We start from the raw sequence: 25,756 nt of genomic DNA on the forward strand, positions 1-25,756 counted from the left end.
CTTGATGACTTTTTCCTCTACCTGGGGTGTCTTCCCTCACTGAATGGCTCACTCTCTTTGGGTCTTTTATCAGAAGCCCATCTCCTATTTAAAATTATAACCTTCCCTCCTCTTTTCTACTTTATTTTTTCCATAGTACTATTGTTATCCAAAGTCGAATATATTTTGATTTTATCTTATTTAATATATTCTTTCTATTCACTCTTTTATCTCTAGAATTTAGACTGATAATAAATACCTGTTGAATAAAGAAATCAGTGAATAAGTATAGCCTCTATTTTTACTCTTCAAATAGAATGCTCTTAAATATAAAATATCCAAATTATACAAAGCAATTTACAGTAAAGAATATCTCTAATAAGACTAATAAAATAGAAATAAGGTCATGACTGAAGATAAGGAAAAGGCAAACTTGATTGCCCTACTAATGTGCAAGTGCTTTAATTCTTTCTCAAGGTCTTCTTTGGGTTTACTTTGAAAAGGAATGGCAAGAGAATTTACTTAGTTCTAGGTTTCAGAAGAAGAAAGTAGAGCAAAACTTTAAAGAAAATTCTGTCAAAGATTAAATATGAAATGTAGGAAATTTGAATAGTTTCTTTGTAAAATGCTGATGTTCACTTCTGTTTTCTTCATCCTCTCCTCCTCTTCCTCCTCCTCCTTCACTCCTTCACTTTCTTCTTCTTTCTTTCTTTTTCTTTTTTAATTTTTTTGTACCGGGGATTGAGCAGGGGCACTTAAACACTGACTGAATCACAATTTTTAAAAAATTTTGAGTCAGTGTCTCACTAAGTTGCTTAAGGCCTTGCTAAGTTGCTGATGCTGGCTTTCAACTTGCAATCTTCCTGCCTCAGCCTTCTAATTTGCTGGGATTATAGGCATGCAAACATGCCCAGCTGTGGATTTCTTTTTAAAGAAAACTGATAAAAGCTAAAAGAATAACATAAAAGTTCAATATAGTGAGAGCATTTCTGCAATAAACTCAGCTGATTTGACTCAGGTCTGTAGCATAATTTGAAAAACATTGCATCAAATTGAATCATGAGTACTGAGACAGGTGAATTGATAGCATATCTATTTGGCCTTTTTTCCTTTTCCTTTCTTCTTACATTCACTTCAATTGTCAAAGCTTCCAATAGGAACCACATATTAAAAACTATTTCCATTAGAATATACTGATTTATACTAGAAAACAAGTGAACTTTCCTCCATATTCTTTAATTTCTCCCTGACCTCCAAAGTTGAAATTAAAAATACCTACCAAGAGCAACGTAAACTTCAAAAGAACCCAACCTTAAATCAAGCAAATAGTTATTCTGAACTCCTTAGCTTCAGTTTTGCTTCCTCTAAACCATTCTCCACATTACATTTTTGCAACAACCAAAATGATAATGTGATACTTAAACCAATGTGTTTGAAAAATATAGAGACTCATGACCTGAAGTTCTTTTCTTTTTAATCATGGTTTTATTTATGCAGGCAATATTTAATAGAAGCTCTATGAGCAAGACACTACATTATACACATCTATATACCCCTGCTATCAGCAAGATGAAATATGCACCGCTAAATCCATACAGGGATCCATAAGATGGAAGGGAACAAGGAGGTATCAGTGTTCAGAGGACGGAGAGAACACTTCTAACTGGTGGCATTAGTTAGAGTTTCTTGAAGTAGGTGGCCTTAGAAGATTTTCTATTGCAGACGTGATGGGAATATTTCAGGCAGTAAGAATTCCAAGAGAAATGGTACTGTTGAATGATATATTAACTTGACCAGACAGTGAGCAGTGAACTTCAAATGGACCTGATTATTAGACTGGAGTACATATGTAGCAAATGGTAGGAGAAAAGATTGGTCTGGTAGTTGGGGATCAGAATGCAAACAGCATTTAGTACTACATGAAGTACATGAATTTTAACCTTAGTTGAAGTCCGTTTTTGTGTCTAAGCAGGGGGATAATCATGTGACTAAATAGGTGCTTTAGAGACAGATTAGGTATAGGGAGAAAAAAATAAGTGACCATTAAAATAACATCATTGTGAGTTATTGGTGAAGTCCTGACTTTGGGTAATAGAGTTGGAGGAGTTCAAAAGATAATCAAAATATATTAGTGAGAGGAGGGTGATTGAAATGATGCCTATGTACAGGAACCAGAAAGGGAGGGCATAGGACACTATCAGGCAAAGGCACAGGATACTAGAAAATGCAATACATTGTCAATCCATACAGAAGTAATAGAAGAAGCAATGCCTGCTCTTGAGGTTAATGTAGATCTATTTTGCATTAGATATGGTAACCTTATCACTTAGAACAGTGTGATTCATATAATAGGCATTTGTGCTTGTGGTTTGTGCTTGTTGAATGACTAAGTAAGTTTTGCCTGGCAAATGATTACATAGAATACATTTTACTGTGGGTAAATGCGAGTGACCTTAGTTGCCCTGGAGTTGACTTATAGGTAAACAATAGACCCACTGGCACTAGTTAGATAATTAAAAACACTAGTTTGACTGTAGGCCTAATAGTATATCAGTTTACTTTTCCTTTTAGGAAGCAGTGTGTAGTATGGAGCAAAAGTTATTTATGCATATTATAGATGCATAGTACCACTAGGGTTTGAATCCCACCACTTAGGATCTGAGGTCTGTGCCTCAGTTTTCTTACTTTTAAAATGGGGATAACAATAGCGCCTACCTCATAAACTTGTTGTGAGAATTAATTAACTCTAACAATTAATTCTAACTAGAATGTGCCTGGCACATATTAGTCACTCTGTATGTTATATGTAGTAAAAGTAAAGTATATCTGTTTTCACTGAACTTTTATATATATCAGTGCAGTTTTGGTTTTCTGGTACATTTTTCTTACTAAGGGTTAATGAACAGATGATAATCTTATTTGACCAAACCCTCAAAAATCTCTATTGATAGGAGAGAAACATCATTAATATTTATGTTGTGTAACTGTGTTACAAGCCACAGTGATGGAAGATTGCACAAATGGAAATGTGGTTAAGACCTAAGGCCAAATGTTTTTGAAAACTGGAATACGCCCTCACATAAAACATTTGGAACTCCTCAGAGAGAAAGCCCTATACAAATAGAACTTAATTTCTAAAACAGCTCAAAAGTCAAAAGAACTTGAAGAGTATATCTCTGAAATAAATGATCTCTAAAATTAAATTCAGTCTAAAGTTTCTTTCCATTTATTTTTGCTAAAATACTTGTTTTAAAAAAATGTGTGTTTATGGAAGCCTCCTGGGAAAAACAGCTCTCATCTTTGTTACTTTATGCATAGATGAAAATACTGTAAAAATAATCTAGTTAAAAAATCAAGGTGCTTTAATTCAAAGATATTTCAAGAGCCAGCTGTTGTAAATTACTTAAAATCCTTCAGTGTATTGGAAATTAAATAGGAAAGGTCATTCTGGAGTATCAAAGCCTTGGTTGTTGTAACATACATCTAAAAGGCTTAGATCTTAGTTACTTGGGTCTCTAGGATTCAATGTGGTCTGACAAGTGAGCTAATTGAATTGAGAATATATCAAAAGTGAAGCAGATCTTCCTCAACTTGACAAAAAAATAACCTTAAATTGACATCATACTTGATGGTAAAACTGAAAACTTTCCCCTAAATGCATGTACATCCAATTATTACCGTTGCTGTTCAACATAGTGCCTGACGATCCAGCCAGAACAATGCAAGAAAAGAAATGCAGGCATATATATCACAAAAAAGAATAACTGTGGATGATATCATGGTCTACCCAGAAATCCCTCAGAATTTATAAAACTAACAAACAAAAACTTTTAAAATTAACAAGTTCAGGAAGATGACAGGATGGAAGATCAACCTGCAGATATCAATCACATTTTTCTAGACTAGCAATGAATATTTGGAAACCAAAAATTTAAATATGATGCCCTATGCAACTGCTCAAAAGTTGAAATGCTTAGGTATAAATATAAAAATGTACAGGACTTGCATACTAAGAATTATAAGATAGTTGATAAAGGAAATAAAAAATATGTGAATAAATGGAAGATACTCCACATTCATGAGTTGGAAGAATCAGCATTGAACTATTCGATTTCCCTATGATTGATGTACTGGTCTAATACAATCCCTGTTGAAATCCCACTAATATTTTTGTAGATATGACACAGTTATTTAAAAATTTGTTTGGATATGTAAGACAATTTTGAAAAAGAATAAAGTAGAAGGAATCAGTCTGCCCAATTTCACAACATACAGCTATAGTAATCAAGACTGTCTGTTCATGGACACAGGTGAATAAAACAGAAGAGCGTACGTGTATGATTGCACAAGTGGTGTGAGTCTACATGGTGTACAACCATAGAAACAAAATGATGCGCCCCATTTGTGTACAATGAATCAAAATGCAGTCTGTAAAAAATTAAAAGATAAATAAAAAAACAACAGATTAGAGGATCCAGAAATGGCCCCACAGAAGCGCAACCAACTAAGGATCCAGAAATGGCCCCATAGAAACATAAACAAAGGTGCAAAAGTAATTCAAAGGAGGAAGGATTGATTGTTAAATAAAAAGTGCTGGAGCAACTGGATCCCCAGAGTCAAAAAATGAACCTTATACAGAATTTATATGTAGCCTGTGATACATAAAATAAAGGCTATATATAAAGCTATAAATATCCTACAAGGGTGGTGGTGGGGGAAACATAGTAGAGGGTAGCACATGGGAGATCTGTGTGGTGATAAATAGTTCTGTATCTTCACTGTTGTGGTGGTTACAGAAATCTACACAGTGATAAAATTACACAGACTTACACATGCACATTGTATAAGTGTCAAATTCCTAGTTTGGGTGTTTTAAGTTTATAAGATGACCACTGGGAAAAGTGGGGAAAGGACACCCAGGATCACTTTACCCTATCTCAGCAACGTCACAATAATCCCTAGTTATTTCAGAATTTTTAAAAAGTATGTATGTATGAGTGAATAAATAAATAAATAAAAACAATGGTGAAATACAGACAATTTTAGACCGACAAAAAAAAGTGAAGCAGATCACTTTGCTGTTTATATGTCTAAGACATTTTGTGCACAGGCTTCTTTTGCATAGTATATAGTACTAGGGATCCATTAGCCTTAAAAATGATGTATAAGAATGGTTATTACCAGAGACTGGGAAGAGTAGGAGGAAGGAAAGGATAAGGAGAGGTACTAAGTCACAATTAGATAGGAGCAAGTAGTATGTGTGCTATGCACAATAGGATAACTGTAGATGACAATAATGTACCGTATATCTCAAACAACTAAAATAAAGGAGTTTGAAAGTTTTTTCCATAAAGAAATGATAAATATTTGAAGAGATAGATATGTATAATTTAATTTAAACATTATGCAATGTATACATGTATCAAAACCTTCCAGATTACCCCATTAATGTTTGTTTTTATCAGTTAAAAATAAATTTAAAATTTAAAAAAGTAAGAACTAAGAATGTAATTGAATGTTTATACCACATTTTAATAACATAAGAAGGAAAAATGGATTTATACATTTAATCTTCAAGTTCTGAGAAATAGACTCCTCTTTCAAACTTGAAGAGGTAAATTTAGAGGAAATCAAAGAAAACATCACTTTCCTCAATTAATATACTTATGAAACTCTTTGTAAGATAGTAATCTCATGGGCAGAAGAGATCAGATAATGGAAAGAAAAGTTTAGACTCATTTGTGAGAAGCAGAGATTTTAATACCTGGTGAGAGGAGAAACAACCTAGTTTTTAAAATTGGCATCTGGGATGATTAACATGGCCTCATTTTATATCCATATTGTCAATAAAATGCCTCAGATTGGCAGCGCCTTTATATATATATATATATATATTTTTTGAAAGTTGTTTCAAAATTGCTAAAGTCATGTAACTATGATACCCATACAATAAGGACATTAGGTGGGGGGTTTATATATCTGCATTATATTAATAGATCTATGATTGTACATGCTCATTTGTATTGTGACAGATTAGTATATTAGTAGATTTTGTCAATTTCATATAATTTTATACTTTTCATAACTCATTAAATGTGTAATTAAATATGGTTTAATTTTTATGTCACTTGGAATTTTTATAATTAAAATTCCAAAATTGTGAAAAAAATTATGTATATGCAATTTGAATAATGATTTACGGACTGTGGATTTTAATGCATAAAGTTGTAACTATAGATAAAACATCAATAGCACACATTTGATGCTTAATACCTGGAAATGTGAGGCAATAGAAAAAGAAATCTGTAGATATTTTTGTTTCATTCATATGCTCTCATTAGTAATAGAAGAGTCTTATAAATCATAGACATGTTTCTCTTCTATTAAATTTTGTAAACTGAACTAAAATTTCAGAAATCAATCAATCAAATATGATTTTATTAGACATTAAAATATGCTTTTGAGGAAAGTAAGCAAATTTTCTTTACTTGATTTTTAAGAATAATTTTCAGGTATCAATTACCTCTACATAGGTTGCACTGTTCAGAAAAGAAAAAATAAAACAGTGTAGCTCAGTATATAATAATGACAGTTATAGGATCAAAGTAATAGGACTTAAATCTTGACTGGTAATCACTTCCTGATTGTTTGTCCATAGGCACATCATGTATTTTTCTCTAGGCCTCAGTTTCCTCATATTTAAAATGGACACAAATCTCATGGGGAGATGGTCATGGAAAGTATATGATATATATCTCATTTTATTGGAAAAGAACTCAGACAAGTTATGTATTTCTACTAACCATTTTACATAAGCCATATGGTTTTTACTCCAACACAGAATTATAGAATTCCAATGTTAAAGTAATCGTTACTATTGGTAAATACTGCAATTAAAATGCCATTATTACACAGAGATAAATATGAAAAAATTGTTAATGTGTTTTGTAGTGTGGTAGAAGAGACTCCTCAAAATAACCTCAGGATTCTGTGATCTGCGACATTATAGAATTCTGAGAGTGAGTCACATTCATTTCTTGAAACTTTAACATAAGAATTATATTATCTTCAATAAGAAACAAAGGTCCTAACCCTCTCAAAGTCTATATTTTAGTTTGCTTGTTGTGACAGTTGTTACCAGGTTGACCAGTATATTCCAAACCTCTGACACTTAAGTTCCAATAACAATCTGTCTGAAATGCTGTTAATTATGTCCTCTGAAACGTCCTACGTAGTCTCTGGCAGTCTTTCATCACTTGACTTAAGTGTATGTCCTTATTAAGTTATCAGCAAAATTATAATTTTCCTTGAAAAATCTTCTACAATAGTTTACGTTTTGATGTTAATTCGATACATCTATATCAAGCACAATGTACAGAAAGGGAAAATGTAGCTAGGAGTGAATATGAAGAATTATATTGTTAGATCTGATCATTTCTTCTGTCATCTTTGCAAAACACCTGACCTCTTGCTTTTTTTCCTTCTCTGTCATCAAAAAATTTAAAACCTGGGTACTGATTTGTTTTACTAGGAAGAATTTAGACAAATAATTTATCGATATACACTCATTTTTATAAATCTTATGGTTTTATTTATATCTGGGTTAATAGAATTTCATAAGTAAAGGTCACCTTAGAAGTCATCTAGTTTAAACTCTTTATGAAGATGAAAAGACAAAAACTGAGTGTGTAAAAGGTGTGTTCAGAGGCCAAGTGTAAAAGATAAATCACTGATTTTATGGACAACTGAAATTAAATTATCCCTTCTCCTACCTCAGCTTCATTATTTTTATGGAAAGATAATAATAATAGAGATAAATTAATATTTTTACTTATTTCATTTCTCACAGAAGTGTATAAAACTTTTGTTACTCTCTTGTTTTGGGTATTTTAGTATTTATATATGCGTATTTACATATATATCCACTACAGATAAATAGTTCAAGACTATTAATTGAAAAATAGCCTCCATTTTTTAGCTATTGAGCTATTTAAATACTTTAGAAATTTTGTAATTGAGAGGAATTTTAAAAGTACTTCAAGTAAGTCATAATATATGTAGAGTTACTTTAAAACTGTAGCTTCAAATATTTCTTAACCTTAAACTTTGTTTAACAGAATGCTGTCCTATAAAGAAGAGTGCTTTAAAGTGAAAGTGAAAGTGAAACTGCTAAGTATAAAAATACAATGCATCTATGTCTAATTTCTTTGGCAAACCCCCCAACTGATACTATTGGACAAGATTCTGTTCAGAATTTAGTTAAACATTGAAAACACTCTTCAGATGATGAAAACATACCTTCAATGTGGCTACTATGAGATTATCTTTATTTTTAAAAATAAGTTTAACTGTCATAATGTCAATGACATTGCCTTTCTGAGGCATTTGGAATATGTTTGTGTAGGTATATGTTATCCACTAGAACTTCCAGCAGTTGAAGTGAAGCTTTGTATCTGCATTGTCCAATAGAGCGTTCACAAACCATGTGTGGCTAATTAGCATGGTTTCTAGCATAAATGAGGAACTGAACTTTTAATTTTCATTAGTTAAAGTTAGATAGCCATATGAAGTTAATAGTTAACCATCTCAGATACAGTTTTTGATAGTTTAGACTCAGAGAGTTAAAAGTTTGATTTGTAGATTTATCTGATGTTGTATCCATACTTAAGAACAGATACATTTAAGGCTTTCAGAAAAATTAAAATTTATTTTTAGTAGCAAACAGAAAAGGCCATTCCAACTTTCTTTCTAGTAAATTATAGAACTAATTCATGACATGTGTTTTCTAGCTTTCAATTCAATCAATAAAATTGTTGCCATGAAGACCCAAATTTAATTTCTGTGCTGGTGCCAATGTATTTACCCTAAGTCACAAAACAATAACAATGGCACAACACAAACAAAAACAGTGGAAGAACTAAGAGTGAATATGAATTGAAAACTCCGGTGGGGGTTGGGGGAAGACTCGACTCCTTTAAAATTGTTCAACACAGTGCAGCATAGAATCATCATTAGTAGGATCAGAAAGCATCTTAGGATCAGAAGAGAATGAATTCTGGCTCTGTCAAACTCCAGTAATGTGACCTAGGATATTTCCCTCTGAATTTCATGTTTTTTCATCTGTGAAATAGTTAACAGCAGTGGACTTAACCTGCTTCACAAGTTTGTTATGAGAGTCAAGGGAGAAGAAACAGGTGGGGCTTTATAAATCACAAAGTACTAAACAAATGCAAAAGGACATCGCCATCATGACTTTAGTTTCAATACTTATTCAGATGCAAAAAACAAATGTCTGTCGGTGTGGATTTTAAAGTTTTTAAAGGAAAAAGAAAATGTAGTTGTTGTGGAATACTCTAATGGAGTATTATATAGCTTATATTTCCTAGGCAAACTCAGAGAGAAGTACTTATGAATAATTCTATGAAAATGTTCTAAAGAGAAAAAGACAAGTCATTATTATTGAAAGAAATATCTATATTTGATATTTTCTAAGTGAGTCATCAAAATAATCCAGGCATACCAATTTCAGATGAATGTCAGTTGAATGTCAGATGTGAAACTTTCAGTAACTTCCGTTAAGAGAAATTAAAAAAAAATCTAGTTGACTCATTCAGCTCCCTCTTTCCCTCCCTCTCTGTCTGCAAGATTCTTCTTCCCTTTGCCTTTCCTTTTCTCAGTGAATTCAATAAAATTCATTCCTTCTGATTTCTCTACCTTCTTTCATTCCTTCCTTCCCAACCTTATTAATCATTGACTCTGTTAGCAAAATTCTGGAGATGTCGTAAGAGATATAAAGAAGTAAAAAGCAAAAATCTCTGCTTTTAAGGATTTTTCAATTTGACTGAGTCTTTTGAAATTATGTGTGATTTAGGTTAGAGGAGATGTTTTATCATTTATTTTCTGAGAGCCGAGAATTAACTTTATCCTGTATGTAACAATAGAAAAGGCATGAACCCTATTCTGTTTCTATTTTAATGTGATCTTGAATTACAACTGCTCAGAGTGAAGATATATGAGGAAAATAAGATTTATAGATTTCAGGTTTCTAAACTTTTTTAGTCAAAAAATGAGAAAAGTTTCATTTTTCACAGATCTCTCTCATGTTAAGTAACACTCTGAACATCTAAGGAAAGAGGAGGTTTAAATGAAAATGAATGATGGGCATTAATATACAGTTTTTTCACTGGCTGCTCAAAGTGAAATAAATTCTTTTTGGAGAGATCGGTTTCCTCTTAAGTTCTAAATTCCTTTCCTTTAAACATGAATATTCACAAGACTGCTCTTTTGGAGAGGTAATTTTGACTGATGTTTAGGGATGACTCCTCTTCATTCTTCCTCTTGTCTTCACTCTTAGGATGGTTTTATTTTCCATATTATTTGTATAATACTGTTTTAGTTTTTATTTTCTGTTTTGTTTTAAAAATTTAAAATTTAAATGGCTTTTAATATAATTTATTAGTTCTATCGATAGTATATATATTTATGAAATGTTCCAAAATATTAATTCATTTATCTTCATAAAACTTCTTGAATCTGGATTGCCAGATAGTAATTGATTTTTGAGTAAAATTAAGAACATGTTAATAGGCATTGTGACTTATCTGGATTTTCAACAAAGAACAATATCTTCTTATTGTTATGTATGAAATAGTACCTTAGAAAATATTTTAATTTGTCATATAGATTTAAAAAGTATTCTTCCTACAGGGGTTAAAAGCACAAAGTCAGAAACTGAACTATTCCTAACATACAAATGGTAACATGCTGAGTACACTTTCATCCTTCTTATTAAAACTTGCATATTTTATTATTATTATTTTGATGACACTGAGGATTGAACTCAGGGCCTTGAGTATGCTAGGCAAGCACTCTACCAGCTGAGCTATATCCTCAGCTCTTGCATATTTTATTATATAGGAGTTTGGAATTTTTGAAACATTAGTATTCTCATCTAATTTTCCTAAGCATTGTACTCATAAGAGAATAAATACATGAAATAATAAATGTAGGGAGGTAGAAAGTTTGATGTGATATGGCATCTGTAAAACATTGTTGAGTTGTGAGGGAAGATATTTTTTAATTTGTTCTTACAAAATATGGTTACACACTAAACAAGTGAAGCACAAACTTACCTGAATTTAGTTAATAGAATGAACCTCACCTTCTAAAACTTGTCATCATGAACTTCTAGAGATTTATTGCCACAATGCAGTCATCACTCAGAACTTTATTGAAAACCTTTGTAACTACTTTCAGCATCATTGATGCTATTGCACATCATGTGATTTTGTATGTTGTGTTTCAAAAGTATCTAGCACCCCTTTTTATTTATCAGTATTGCTTATGAGTAACTTTTGAGTAAGTCAAACTTTTTAAAGCAATAGTGATGATATTTTAAAGAATTTGCAGGAGTCTCTGGAAGATCTTTCTAAATAAATAACGTACTAATATCTGAGAAATGATAAGATTAATGAATCAGTTTTCTACTTTTCAAAGGTAATTATGTTTTTACCAGTTACAAACCATTTGGGTATATGGTTCATTTTTTAATGTTTCTTTAAACATTAGGAAAATTATTTTATAACAGTAACTTAGACTTTGAAGGATATATCAATGTGCTCCTATGGTAGGCTGAATAATGACGCCCCCCCTTAAAAAAAAAAGTTTACAACCTAGTCACCAGAAGTCATAAATATCTCATTTGAAGCGGCACAAGAGACTTTGCAGAATGATTAAGGATCTTGAGATTGGAAGATTATACTGGCTGATCTAGAAGGGCTTGATGATGTACTTTCAGAGTTCTGCATAGGAGGGAGTCAAGAAGGTCACAAAGAGAGGGAGAAAACATAAGAAGAAAGCAGAAAGGTCAAACTTTCTGAGAACACAATCTGCTGACTGAAGCAGTGAGAGAGGAGAAAGATTTGAACATGCTACCCTGCTAGGTTTGAAGGTGAAGGAAGGGGTTATAAGTCAAAGAATGCAGGTGGCTTCTGAAGCTGGAAAGCAAGAAGCAGTTTTCCCGCTGGAGCCTCTGGAGGGCATAGCTCTGCTGATGCTTTGATGTTAGCCCAGATCAGTTTGGGACTTCTGACTTCCAGAATGGTAAAATAATAAATTTGTGTTGTTTTAAACAACTAAATTTGTGGTAATTTGTTATAGCAGCAAACAAGAAACTAATTATAGACCATAGGTTTAAAAAATGAGTAATAACTCAAATTAACCTTAGAAATTATCTAGTCCAACTTCTGACTGCCCCTGAATTTCATAGTAATACACAGTGTTAAGTATCACTTTACCTAAAGTTGCACAATCTATAGCAAAATTGTTAAAAATTATATCCTAATCTTGCAGTCTAGCATACTCTTTTGCATATTGTGTTATATAAAACCCAAGCATGTTTTAGTAATTCAAAGGTAATTTTTTTTTATGTCATTTTAAGAAGATCAGTAGGTCTGAAATAGGATCAATCACATTGATCTTGACTTGATTCACTCCATGAATTTTGATGACAGTGTAGAGAAAGGACTTAGTACCTTTTCTGAGTCCTATCCCAGACCTTTCGGAGAAGAAGGAAATTTGCTTTTCTGATAGCATTAGGCCTTTGCCAGTGTATGCAAGGTGGAAAAATCCTGTATTATCAAGAACATGAGACATGAAGGAAACTTTTATTGGTGGTGGTCATACTCCTCTCTCCATACAACCCTTTTAGCCCCTGTGCATTCCCTGGCTCTCATCATACTCTATTTATTTTAGGTTAGATTCCTGATACCATCTTGAGTGTACCAAATCATCATTTTGTTTACTTGACTATTCTTGGTTCTTTGTACTTCTAAATAAATATTAGGATCTGCTTGATAATTTCTACAAAAATCTACTAGGATTTTGATTGGATTTGAATTGAATAGATAGCTCAATTGACATTCTATAATACTGAGTATTTCTATCCTTGAACACACACACACACACACACACACACACACACACACACAATGAATGATGGGGACATGTTCTAAGAAATGTGTTGTTAGGCATTTTCATCCTTCAAACATCAATGTGTACTTCCACAAGTCTAGGTGGTATAGTCTACTGCCCATTCAGACTATATAGTAAAGACTGTTGATTCCAGGCTACAAACCTGTACATCATATTACTGTACTCAATAACATAGGCAATTATAGTAAATGTATTTGTGTATCTAAATGTAGAAAAAACTACAGTGAAAATACTAGGTGATAATGGAGGTGACAACTCCATTGTATTCTTATGGGACACCATTACTTACTTGGTTCATTATTGACTAAAACATTGTTGTAAGGCCCATGACTATCTACCTGTTTATTTTAATCTTCTTGAGTTTTACTAAAGAAATGTTTTTAGTGTAGATTTCAAATTTCCAATTACAGTTGGCCTTTTTATGCCTATAGATTCTGCCTCAAATGGATTCAACCAACTGTGACTTGAAAATATTTGGAAAAAAGTTGTGTCTGTCGTTATTCCCTAAACAGTATATTATAACAAATATTTATGTAGCATTTACATTGGTATTATAAGTAAACTATTATTTAAAGTGTGCAGGAATATGTGTTTAGGTTATATGCAAATATTGCATAGTATATAAGGAACTTGATCATCAATAGGAATTCCCTGTGGGAGGGAAAAGGGGCGATTATTAGCTGAAATCTATTTTCATGCATGTTTGAACTTTTTGAAATGAACCCAACTACTATGCCTAACCATAAATCTCCAATATAGAGGTCCCCTATGGATACCAAGGAATGACTATATTTATGGTCAGTATATGATAGTGTATTAGTTTATGTATATTGACTTTATGTAGTATAGTCTTATTACATTTTTATGAGGGCATAATTTACATTCACCATCTTCTTATTACTTCTTTCATTGTCTGTGAAAATTCATCTATTTTTACCAGTCTCTAAAAACTACTTTGTTGAGATGGTCTCATAGGAAATACCTTCTATGATCTTTTTCCAATTCTTCCCTTCTACTTTTCTATATATGTGGATTAACTCTTTTCTTCACAGAGAGAAAAAACTCCACTTATACAAACAACATTTTCTCAGTTGCTATAATAGCACACTGATATGAATGTGTAACACTGACTATTCATTCCCACATGTTTCTGTGGCTCTTAAAATTTCTCATCCTCTATGGGTAAGTTTTTTCCACGTTCTTTCCAAAGTTGTCTTCTCTTCTTACTCTAACATTAGCTAGTGTTTTTTCAGTCTCTTGTCTTGAAATGCAACCTACTTCAGGGAAGCCTAAGATTCCTGTCATAGCACTGATCTTTCTTCAGACATGTACACTCATTTCCAAATGCCTAGGAAATACCTATGACACCTTAACACAACAACCAAAACAAAATGTGTTTCCTTTAACTGCCATGAATAAATATTCTTAGTTTAAGTTTTCTTATTATCCTACCAGGCTCTCAGACTCTAAATCTACATCATTCCTTTTATTCATCCTTTCCAACTTCTCGTATTTCACTGCTGTTTATTTCTACCATATTTTCCTTGACAGTATTTCCTTTTGTTTGAACTGCCACTGGCCTACTTGAGCAAACCACTGACTTAAAATTATTTATCACATACACTTTTATAATTCCAGAAATTTTAAGGAGAAAATTCATAATATTTGTGGTAAAAAGGCACACTTTTACATTGTTGTTGGAGTTGCAAATTAGAGTAGCCACTCTGGAAAGCAATGTAGAGAATCCTAAGAAAACTTGAAATGGACCCACCTTTTGACCCAGTTATCCCACTCCTCGGTTTATAACCAAAGGACCTAAAAATTTAGCATACTATAGTAATGCAGCCACATCAATGTTTATAGCAGCTCAATTTACAATAGCTAGATTGTGGAACCAACCTAGATACCCTTCAACAGATGAATGGATAAAGAAACTGTGGTACATATATATACAATGGAATATTATTCAGTCATAAAGAATAATAATATTATGGCATTTGCAAATAAATGGATGGAATTGGAGAATATCATGCTAAGTGAAGTAAGCCAATCCCAAAAACCCAAAGTCCGCATGTATTCCCTGATAAGTGGATGATGATATATAATGGGGGTTTGTGGGTAGAGATGAGAGAAGAATGGAGCAACTTTAGATTACATAGAGGGAAATGAGAAGGGGGACATGAAAGATGGTGAAATGAGGCAGGCATCATTGCCCTATATACATGTATGATTACATGAATGGTATAAATCTACATTGTGTAAAACTATAGAAACAAAATGATGTACACCATTTGTGTACAATGAATCAAAATGCAATCTGTAAAAAAATAAAAATATTCATAGTATTTAACCTTTTGAGTTTATATATAGTCTTCAATTCTCTTAAAATATATTTTATATTTTTAATTTTAGCCATAATATATTTTCATTTAATTTTTATAATTTCCATATCACCAAATCTTTCATAATTATAATTTTAATAGTTACACAAGAACTCATAAAATTCTTATTATAATTTTTAAATATTATCTTTCTGTTGGATACCTAGGAAGTCTCTAATATTTTTTCCACCACAAATAGTACTTCAGTCATTCCTGTTGCATAAATTGCCTTTAAATTTCTCTATTTTTCTTAAAGGGTAAATATATATGAAAAGTTTCATGTGTTTTTTAAAATGTGTAATCAAATTTCCTTCCAGAACTATTTTTTACAAATTTTGGCACTGATTATACACATGTACTCTCCATATATCCTAACTTCACAATATGTTTTTTAAAATTTGGTTAACTTAAAAGGGGTATGAATGGTACTGTGTTCGGTAATATTTAACAAGGTTAACATGTTTTTACAGTGTCGTATTGCCTAACTGAATTTCCTTTGGTGGTTTTATTACTTTTGCCTGAATTATTTCAATAAGCCTGACTGATCACCTTTGATAGCATTTTACCTCCTGCTGCCAGAGTCATAGTCACAAAATTCATATAATCATACCACTGCAAAAACAAAACATTGTTTTAATTTCTGTCTGCTAGCTAGCAAAGGCTAAATTTTTCAATTAATATACCAGACCTTCTATGGTCAAGTTTGATTGGACTTCTAGCCTCTTTTTTTCACAGTTTTCCTCTAGGGATTCTAAGTGCCAGTCACAGTGGTATACTCTTATAACTGTAGACCCTTTCTTTATTTTCTTCTTCCCTGTCATTTTTCACTCTTATCTCTAAAGGTCCTCTGTTCTAATCCTACTAATAAGGAAACAAGTGTGACCTATCTCTGAAACTTCTATAATCATTTCATTGGAATTAATCTCTTGTTTGTATTTCAAGTATGTTTATTTAAACCACAGTTTTAGTGCTTATCTAATTCTTCTAAAATAATTTTTATACCAAATCAGAATTTTCCATTTCATTTTAAGCTCATAGAAGAGCCTGTCATTAAGCAATCTCTGATTCTTGAAAGTGCTCAATACAATGAATAAAACATAACAAAATTTAGTAAATATTTGTTGAATTGCTTGAATTCAATTAATTTAGGTTTGTTTTACTCTTATAGAGGGGGAAAAATCATGGACCCTGTAAATGAATTAAGGTGATTTCCATATAACCTTATAACTGGGATGTTAGAAATTTTCTGTTACTGTTCATGAGTAAAGATAATAAGAGCTTCAGAGGGACACCTTATTGGAAATGGTTACAAATACCAAGAAACACTCTACTCTTGATAATACATTTAAAGGAGCAGTTGTATACTTGAACTTTTGTCTCCACCCCACCACACATATACCTTTTCTTTATTGATTTACTAGGATGATATTTTAAAGACTGGCTTAGATTGAGGCATCCCAGTCATTTAATTTCATTAAACTACTAATATACTGTAAGTCTGTCCCATCACTGTTTTTGACAGCATGTTTTTCAACATTTTTTTATTGATGATTTGGAACTGAGATAAAGTGACCTTGATTGAATCTAAAGTCCTGTACTTCTTGACATAGTGAGATGAAGCAGTAATATTGGTATTAACATAATTATGTTGTTAGATGCATCAAAGGTGAGGTGTTTAAAGCAAATTAAACAAGTGACATTTGTATTTCATAAACCACATTTAATCTCATGCTTGACTGTTTTTATGATAGAGTTAAAGCAATGAAGAAAATTAGGCATGAATGGAAGAGTAACATTGCTTCATAAACAGATTCGTAGGGTTTGAACTTAAAGTAAGGAGCATCAAAAGTCAAATAGGACAAAAAAGGGGAAATGGCATTCATGGAGACAAATGATTAGCTGAGATTATTTAGGGATTATTTGAAATGAGAGAATCACATTACACAAGGGAAGCCTACAGAGAAGTCTGACTTTGAGGCCAAATCCTATCAATGACTCATTGTGTGACCTGGAACAAATTACCTAACCATTTTATACTCAGTATTCATAAAATGGAGGTAACTAAATATACTGTAAAGTTTTTGTGAGGATCAAATTAGAAAAGAGGTAAGACTATTTTTTTAATATAAAGCCATTCATATTTTATCCAAACTTTATCATCCTACAACATTTGAACTTGATTCCATTTACTCAGAAAATATTTAGGGAGTTTAGGCACTGTGTTTATTAGGTATTCGTGGTGAATGGAACACATTCAATTCCTTCCCTCAGGATATTTATAATCTAATTAAGAGCCACTAGTGAACAAACAAATACTGAAAATAGAAGCTCTTCTCAACAGTCTCCATTTAACCTACTTGCTAGATTAGCTAATGTTTTCTATTCCCTTTGCAAAACACATTGACTGACGTCCCTTGTACACTGAATGCCTAACTAGTAATAATAGGTAATATTTATACACAGCAGTTAACCCCACCTTCCACAGACTGTTCTAAGTGCTTTGCATGAATGAACTCCTTTAATCTTCACAACATGACTTCAAGGTAGATAACCACTCTCATTCTCATTTTGCATATGAAGAAAAGGAGGCACAAAGAGATGCAGTAACTTGTGACTGGTGAAAACAACTAGTAGGAGGTAGGATTAGAATTCACATCCTGGAAGTCTGACTTTTGAGCCACAGTTTTAATCACTATGTAACAATGATAACAGGTCTATTTCTGTTCTTACAAGTTGACTTGAAAACTTACTCAAGCTTTGAATATTCCCCAACATGTTTATAAGAGTTGCACTAGTTTATGTTATCTAATGTAATTAAGTACCATGTAATAATCTAGGAATGCAAGATATGAATGTGTTTTTTATTATTTTAGCACAAATTGAATATGTTGGTAAGACTTGAGGGAATTTGCCCCCATCCCTCTCAAAAAAAGGCTGGGCAAAAATAGTTAGAAATCAAGAATCAAATCAGGAGTGAGTGAAAATTAAGAGTAGAAGTATATTGTAGAAAAACATATTTACTGATGTTGGCTTCATGTGTCTTTATGCTCTCTTATACTTTAAAATAAATGAAAAATGGTAAGAGTAATATATATATGTGTGTGTGTGTATGTATACATATATATATTTCCTGTGAGCAAATCAATAGCCTTGACCCTGTGTAAAATAGTAGGAAAATATTTAGATTTTTAAGTTTATATCTGTGTGTCTTTTATACATACAGACACATATACATGCACAGGCATATACACATTCATACATACATACATACATAATTTTTTGAAATATCAGATTTAGCCAACATTTTGAATTAACTTACTAATCATCCTGTAACAAAGAAATATTTCTGACTATACCCATATCTAAACATTCATGGTTGGTATGGTTGGTATCCTGGGTAGAGCCATATGGGTCTCTGTTACCCCAGGAGAGTAAATCATAGTGTGCTCTACATAGAAAAAAGCATGGATTGAAGTGCAAGCACAAGAGGGTAGATCTTGGTTCCCAGTGTGGTACACGGAAAATAGTTGTGGATCCCAGTGTGCTGCGTAGAGGACCAATAATGGTTGACAGAGTAGACTTCATTTTGTTCCACATGATCAACTCAGTTCTTTCTTTCAGGCCAGGTCAGCAGTATGTGTTAGAAAACAATCCTGGCCTCTAATTAAAAAGTTAATTTCTATGTCTTTATGTTTTGGGGAACTAAACTAACCTCTTTCAGACAAGTTTTTTTTTTTTTTTTTTTTTTGAAGCTGGTAATTAAAGTAATGTTAGATCTAACATATCCTTCAATGAATAGTAGTTTAATAGACCTGAAAACACTTTGGAAATTACAAAGAATAAATTGGAGGTTTTTAACATTGTTCATTCACTTTATGTAATACTTATTACACTGTACAATGATTAGGTTTAAATCTGTGAGTTCCATGAAATTCTAGATCTTGGCTCATTAATTTTCATATTGACATCTACATTTAACCAAATGCTAAGGTCCTTCTTGTACATAGAAGGTACTGAATAGAGATGTTTTATGCACAGTGACTAGAAATCCCCTATATGTAATCAGATAATTTTATGGCAAATAAATAGAAAATAAGATATTCATCTACTTTCAGTTTTAGGTGTTGTATAGGCATTTTTATTTTCCATATTCCTTCAAAATATTAGAGAAGGTAAAAAGAGGGAGGAAAATACTGTCTCCAAGAAGCCAGGCAGATTTCTATAATCTGGATACAAATTTTGAAGTCCATGTACTAAATATTGAAATCCCTTCCTAGGCAATCAAGCCCACTAAGAGATCACACTTGCTGTCTCTAATCACAACGGTATATGCCTTTCACCAAATGACATCTTTGATTAAAGAAAGTTTGTCTTCTAGATGGGGTATAAGAAAAATAGAGAATATCCTTGTAGAGATCCCACCTGACATTCTAGCATGGCAGGAAGTAAAACCTCAAAAGGACATTTGGCCAACCACTTCATTCTGGTCTCTAATACTTGGTTCCTAAGACCAGACAGCCTGTCAGAGGAGAAAGTGGAAAAACATATTGGGATCCATGCAGATTCCTGAAATGAAAACATCTGAGGGATTTTTTGTTTCCTTAACTTTCAATGTTAAGGGAAAAAAAAAAAAAAAAAAGAAAGAAAGAAAGAATGTATTTTAGTTAGTAAGCTGAAGTAGTAGCTACCAACTTCCCCAGCATATTTCCAGGCACCCCATTCCTGTTTGCTTTCCTATTGTACTACTTGGTTGATTGATGCTTCATTCAAAGATGAGTAGTGATTATAAGGCAATCAGTGGATGAATCTATACTTAAAAGCCATTTTCTCTCACATACAGAGAGGGAAATAAGCCAAAACACAAGAAACAAAAAACAGAACAAACCCCCTCCCCCAACAACCCCCCCCAAAAGGTAACATTATAAAAAAGCATGTAACACAAGAAAAATGTGTCCTAAAAACAGAGTTTAGAAATGAGACAGAAGAGAAAACAGCATACAACAATAAAAAGAGAAAAATAGAGTTAGCAGAGTTCAGGGAAGAAATGGAAATGGAAATGAAAAATATGTCAAGAGTAAAATATACACTAGAAGCAATGCAAATAGAATAAACTTGATTGAAAACAAAATCAGAAGCATAGGTACTAAGTTTGAAAATAATCTGACAAAATGAAATGTATATGGATAATATAAAGTTTTTATAATGATGGAATGTATAGAAGACAGAAAAGAGCCAACATGTATATAATTGGTGTTCCTGAGAAAAGAGAAAATATGAATCAATAAAAATATAAAAATAAAAAGAAGAAAATTTGACTTGAATCTTCAAATTTAAGGTTATATTCTATTCTGGGAAACTTTTATATAGAACTATGAATACCAAGAGATATTTCAGTACTCCTTCCTGAGCTCCAAGAATAAAGACAGACTCAATCACATGAACATTTAAGGAAAAAGCCAGCTACATATAAAGGGGAATAAAGGTTGTCTTCCAGTTTCTACATAATGTCAGAATCCAAGGAAGCAATTTCTACAGTTCTGAAGGAAGAGAAATGTGACTCTAGCTTTATTTTCTGTCAAAGATAATATCAACGGAGAGACATTTTGAGGTGAAGATCTAGACATTACAGAGCTCTGGAGACACACACACACACACACACACACAGAGAATCAACAAAAACTGCTCAAGAATAGAAAAACTGATCACACAATAGTTAGCACAAACCTATTGAATTATAAATAGGATACAAATAAATTATAGTCACGGAATAGAATAGAATATGTCGTAAACTGTGATAAGTAAACGTGTCAATGATGGGGAGAAAACATTGGAAGAAGCGTCAGTAAGCTGATTTCCTTATATCTATGGCATAGGATTAGAAGTTACTACCCGAAGTTGAAATATATGATAATAATCCAGCTTCTGACAGTTTTCAATGTTTCTTTCTAGTTTGGCATATCCTTGTACTGAGGAAAGCATGCTTTTTGTTTAAGAGACATTTACCTAAATTCAGGAACTCTTTCAGTATTTACTTCCATATTTTTAGTCATATTTAAGGAAAATTAAATCTAACATTTGAGCATTAAAATATCATATATGACTTGATTTCATTTTTCCTAAAATTGTTTTATGTATTATTTCTCTGGTCCATCCTTGTGTCTTAGTAGTCATTGATCTATGCTTGGAATGGTGTTTACTTAGCATTCAGGTAGTTATTGATAAATGGAGTTTAGATTACCCTAAATGAAACTTCCTGTGAACTTCTCTGTATGAACATAAAGTTTTTATAAAGACTATATGTCATCTCAATAAAAAAGTCATTAGTTAAAAAAATTACAGTATTACCACCATTTCTCTTTAGAAATCTATTTTGGTTATTGTAAATCTCTGGTTAATGTATCATAAATTTTGATATTAAATCAGAAAATAAAAAGATTATAGAAACAGTAAATTTCCATAATATTTTAATCTGAAAACTAATATTCTCTAGAAGAACATATTTTAAGAAAGCATATTACAAACATACACCCTCTGGGGTTTACAGATAAAGGTATTTCTTAATTTGCATATCCCATAACCCCACAGGTTATACAATTAGGGAGCATGCAGTAGCTTATTGAAGCTATAAATAGAAGCTAAGTTTCTCTTCAGCAAAGCAGTATGATATAAATTACACTTCTTATGTAAATCTATTACCACTTTTGCATCAATCTTATACAGGTATATGTAAGCCTAGTATGGCTATAAATTTAAGAAAATTACTAGTATATCTTGGAACACTGAAGCATGCATGGTATTGGATGTTGGGAAAGAAATCCTTTCTCTAGTGAAATGAATAGTACATGATGGTGATTGACTTCTACATTGAACCAAATACAAAATAAGCATCCTGATTCTTTGGTTTAGGGAAAAAAAAAAAAAGAATCTTTTACATTTCCCCTTTTTCTCTTTCCTTAATCACTGTTTTTAGAGGCAGAACTGCTGGATTGTAACAAAGCAGTTTCCCCTAGGAAAGCCAAATTTAGCAGGATCTTTGGGGGCTCTGAGTTGCCTTTCTATACTCAAAATAACACTTCTATTGGAAAGCAAGAGATCATACCATTGTGAGAGGGAGTCTGTGTCCTTTCTGTGTTTACATAGATAGACTTTTGAATCCATGTAAATCAGCAGTGAATATGGAAAGAACTGTTTCAGGATATTATATCAGGGTAATGTTCAACCTCTAGAAAAATTCATTTTTTGTGTTGCATCTGCAGTTATAATACTGAGCCATGTTAACTACCTATGACCATAGCACCTTTCCTAAAGTTAACTATTCCTCAAAATTACCCATAAGATTTTAATGATTTGAATGCTTTTTTTAAAATTATTATTTTTTTATTTTTACAGACTGCATTTTGATTCATTGTACACAAATGGGGCACATCATTTCGTACCTATGACTGTGCATGATGTAGATTCATACCATTCATACAATCATACATGTACATAAGGTAATGATATCTGTGTCATTACACCATTTCTCATACCCCACTCCCTCATTTCCTTCTACATAATCTAAAGTTCTTTCATTTTTCTCTCACCCTACCCTCACATCCCCATTATATATCATCATCCATTATCAGACAAAACATTTGGTCTTTGGTTTTTTGGAGATTTAATGCTTTTGTAATAAGAAAAGGAAATAACTTTCACTTATGGTCTTCAACTGGTATAGCTGTATCTGTAGGAATGTGCATGAAATACTGTGTTCTCTGAAGTCATGATGTGGATTGGAATTAAATTGTATTAATGTGACTTTTTACATAGCAGGTAAATGGACTTCGAAGTGGTACTACATGTCTGAGAATTCTGCTTTGCTTATTAGAAATTATTTCAGTGGTTGTTTAAAAGCATTTCAAAATTGTTTTGAGTATTAACAAATTTTAAGAAAGCAGAACATACATGTATGAAAAACTTTGAAGAAACTACTCATTGAAATAAAGAGAACAACTGTTAAAGATATACAACTCTGATTGTGAATGGTACAGACATTTATTAAAACAAGGACAGCAACAATGCAGTATTAAGGATACTAGGAAAAATTATATATCTGAATTTGAGTCATGTTCATATCTCTATTAGCATTCAGACTTTGGTCTTTTCAACTAACCTCTTTGAATGTTAATTTCCTTATCTAGAAAATGAAGAGTTGTGCCATTTCTATCTCATTTAATATCATTGTAAAATAATAAAACTCAATGATGATGTCAAAAGAACATTCCTTAATGGGCATTGCAGTGTATAGAATCTGTAAGACTCCTGTCCTACAAAATAAAGTGAGAAATGCTTAGTATTTTCATCATGACAGAATAAGATTGAGCCAGGTGTGGCGTCATATGCTTTGTAATTCCAGCAACTTGGGAGGCTTAGACAGGTATTGAAAGTTCAAGGCCAGTCCCAGCAACCTAGTGAGGCCCTTAGACCCTGTCTCAAAATTAAATAAATAAATAAATAAAAGGACTTGGGATATAGCTCAGAGGCAAAGTGCCCCTGGGTTCAATCCCATCTTTGCTGCTAATTAATAATTGCTTTCTGTTCATGGGGCTATAATATTATTTTACCTGAAGAATAAATTATATTGTGCTCTAATCATATTTTTTAGGATCTCTTTGAATCAAATTTAATAAACACTTGTAAACCTGAGACAACCAAATACCTTTATCAGTTTATAGAGGAGTATATTCAAAGCTAATGTTAAAGTGGAAATAACTCAAAGCCCTAAGTGATTACATTTATTCCAAGGAAGAGGACAATCAATAACAGCATACACACAATGGACAGGACTCTTCAGGCTTCTGGGTATATAAATTGTCACAAATTTTGTCTTCCTAGGGTTCCTTGAGACAAATTTGATATATATTTTGCTGTACGCCTTTCTAGCAAGTAGATTTTATATTTTCTAAGATGACAAGCAGTGATAATACTTCTTGAAATAAAACTTTGGGGAAAATAAAGACTGTGGGATACTGAAGGTTTTTATCATTTTAAAATGATGACGGTGAATATTTACAATTCCTCCCATTTGTTATCTATAACAATTAGTTCTATGTCACAGAATTTTTAAAATTGAAAAATCAATCTGAAGGGAAAGGAGAGAGAATATTTTAGAAAAGACTGACCTGTAGAAGGGGATATAGGAGATGACAGTGAGAAGGTGGTATTTCTATTTTCTTTTGGGTTCAATTCCCTACTTGTAAAATAAATGGGTTGGACTAGGTGATTCCTTTTAGCTTTGAAATTCTGTAATTGTATGATATTTTTCATACTTTGTGACATAGGAAGTACATCACTCAATGGAGTCTTTCTCCATTTGTCAGAGTTAATACTCTGCACTGGGCAGTGTATAAGAATATAGATATCAATGATGACGTCTGCTAGGTCTTATTATCATTTTATATTTATAAATTTAAATTAATGCATAATAGTTGTGCATGTTTCTGGAGTACAAGGTTATTTCAATAAATATATACAATGTATAACAATAAAATTCAGGCAATAAGTATATCATCACCTCAAGCATTTATCATTTCCTTGTATTAACAGCATTCAAAATCCTTTCTTCTACTATCAAATTATAGAATAAATTTTTGTTAACAATAGTCACCCCACTGTGCTGCTGAACACCAGCAATTCCATTATTGCATTGGTATCCAAAGGAAAGGATATCATTATGCTGAAGTCTCTGCACTCCCAGGTTTAATGCAGTTCTACGCACAGTAACCAGGATATGGAATAAACATAGGTGTCCATTGATGGCTGAATGGATAAAGGAAATAGGGGAAATATAAAATATTCTTCAGCTATAAAAGGAGCCAAATTCTGTCATATGTGGCAACATGGGTGGGTCTGGGGGACATTATATTAATTTTAATAAATCATGCACAGGAAGACTAATTCTACATGTTCTCACTTTTATATGGAAGTATTCATTACAAGTGTTCTCACGTATGGAAGTTAACTATGGTTAAAAATAATTAACTGTATATTTTCAAATAATAAAAGAGGGTTTGAATGGTTTCAACACAAGGATATGATAAATGTTTGAGGTATTAATATGCCAATTAACCTAGTTTGAGCATTACTCATAAATGTGTATTGAAATATCATGTTATAAGCCATAAATATATAATTATTATGTGTCAATTAAAGTAAATATTTAAAAACAAAATGTAGATTTCAGAGTAAAACAAAGTTTGAATCATATTTACTGGTCTTGTGCTTTTTGGCAAGTTATAATTTCTTTAAGCTTCTATTTTTCATATTATAAAATATAGAAAATAATATCCATATATTAGAATGCTTGCAATGATAGAAGAGATAATATTTTGTCAAACCAGGCATAAAAATTCCTGTGGTTTCAG

General features: G+C 32.1%; 2 protein-coding genes across 4 annotated transcripts in view; one reads left to right on the forward strand and one right to left on the reverse strand.

Moving 5' to 3' along the window:
* Positions 1-25,756, forward strand: part of CTNNA3 (catenin alpha 3) — a 1,874,587-nt gene that overhangs the window by 740,109 nt on the left and 1,108,722 nt on the right. The window lies entirely within an intron of this gene.
* Positions 1-25,756, reverse strand: part of LRRTM3 (leucine rich repeat transmembrane neuronal 3) — a 173,080-nt gene that overhangs the window by 70,137 nt on the left and 77,187 nt on the right. The gene's annotated exons all lie outside the window — the stretch shown is intronic.

The sequence above is a fragment of the Sciurus vulgaris genome, assembly GCF_902686455.1.
Source record: "Sciurus vulgaris genome assembly, chromosome: 4".
In the NCBI taxonomy this organism is placed as follows: domain Eukaryota; kingdom Metazoa; phylum Chordata; class Mammalia; order Rodentia; family Sciuridae; genus Sciurus; species Sciurus vulgaris.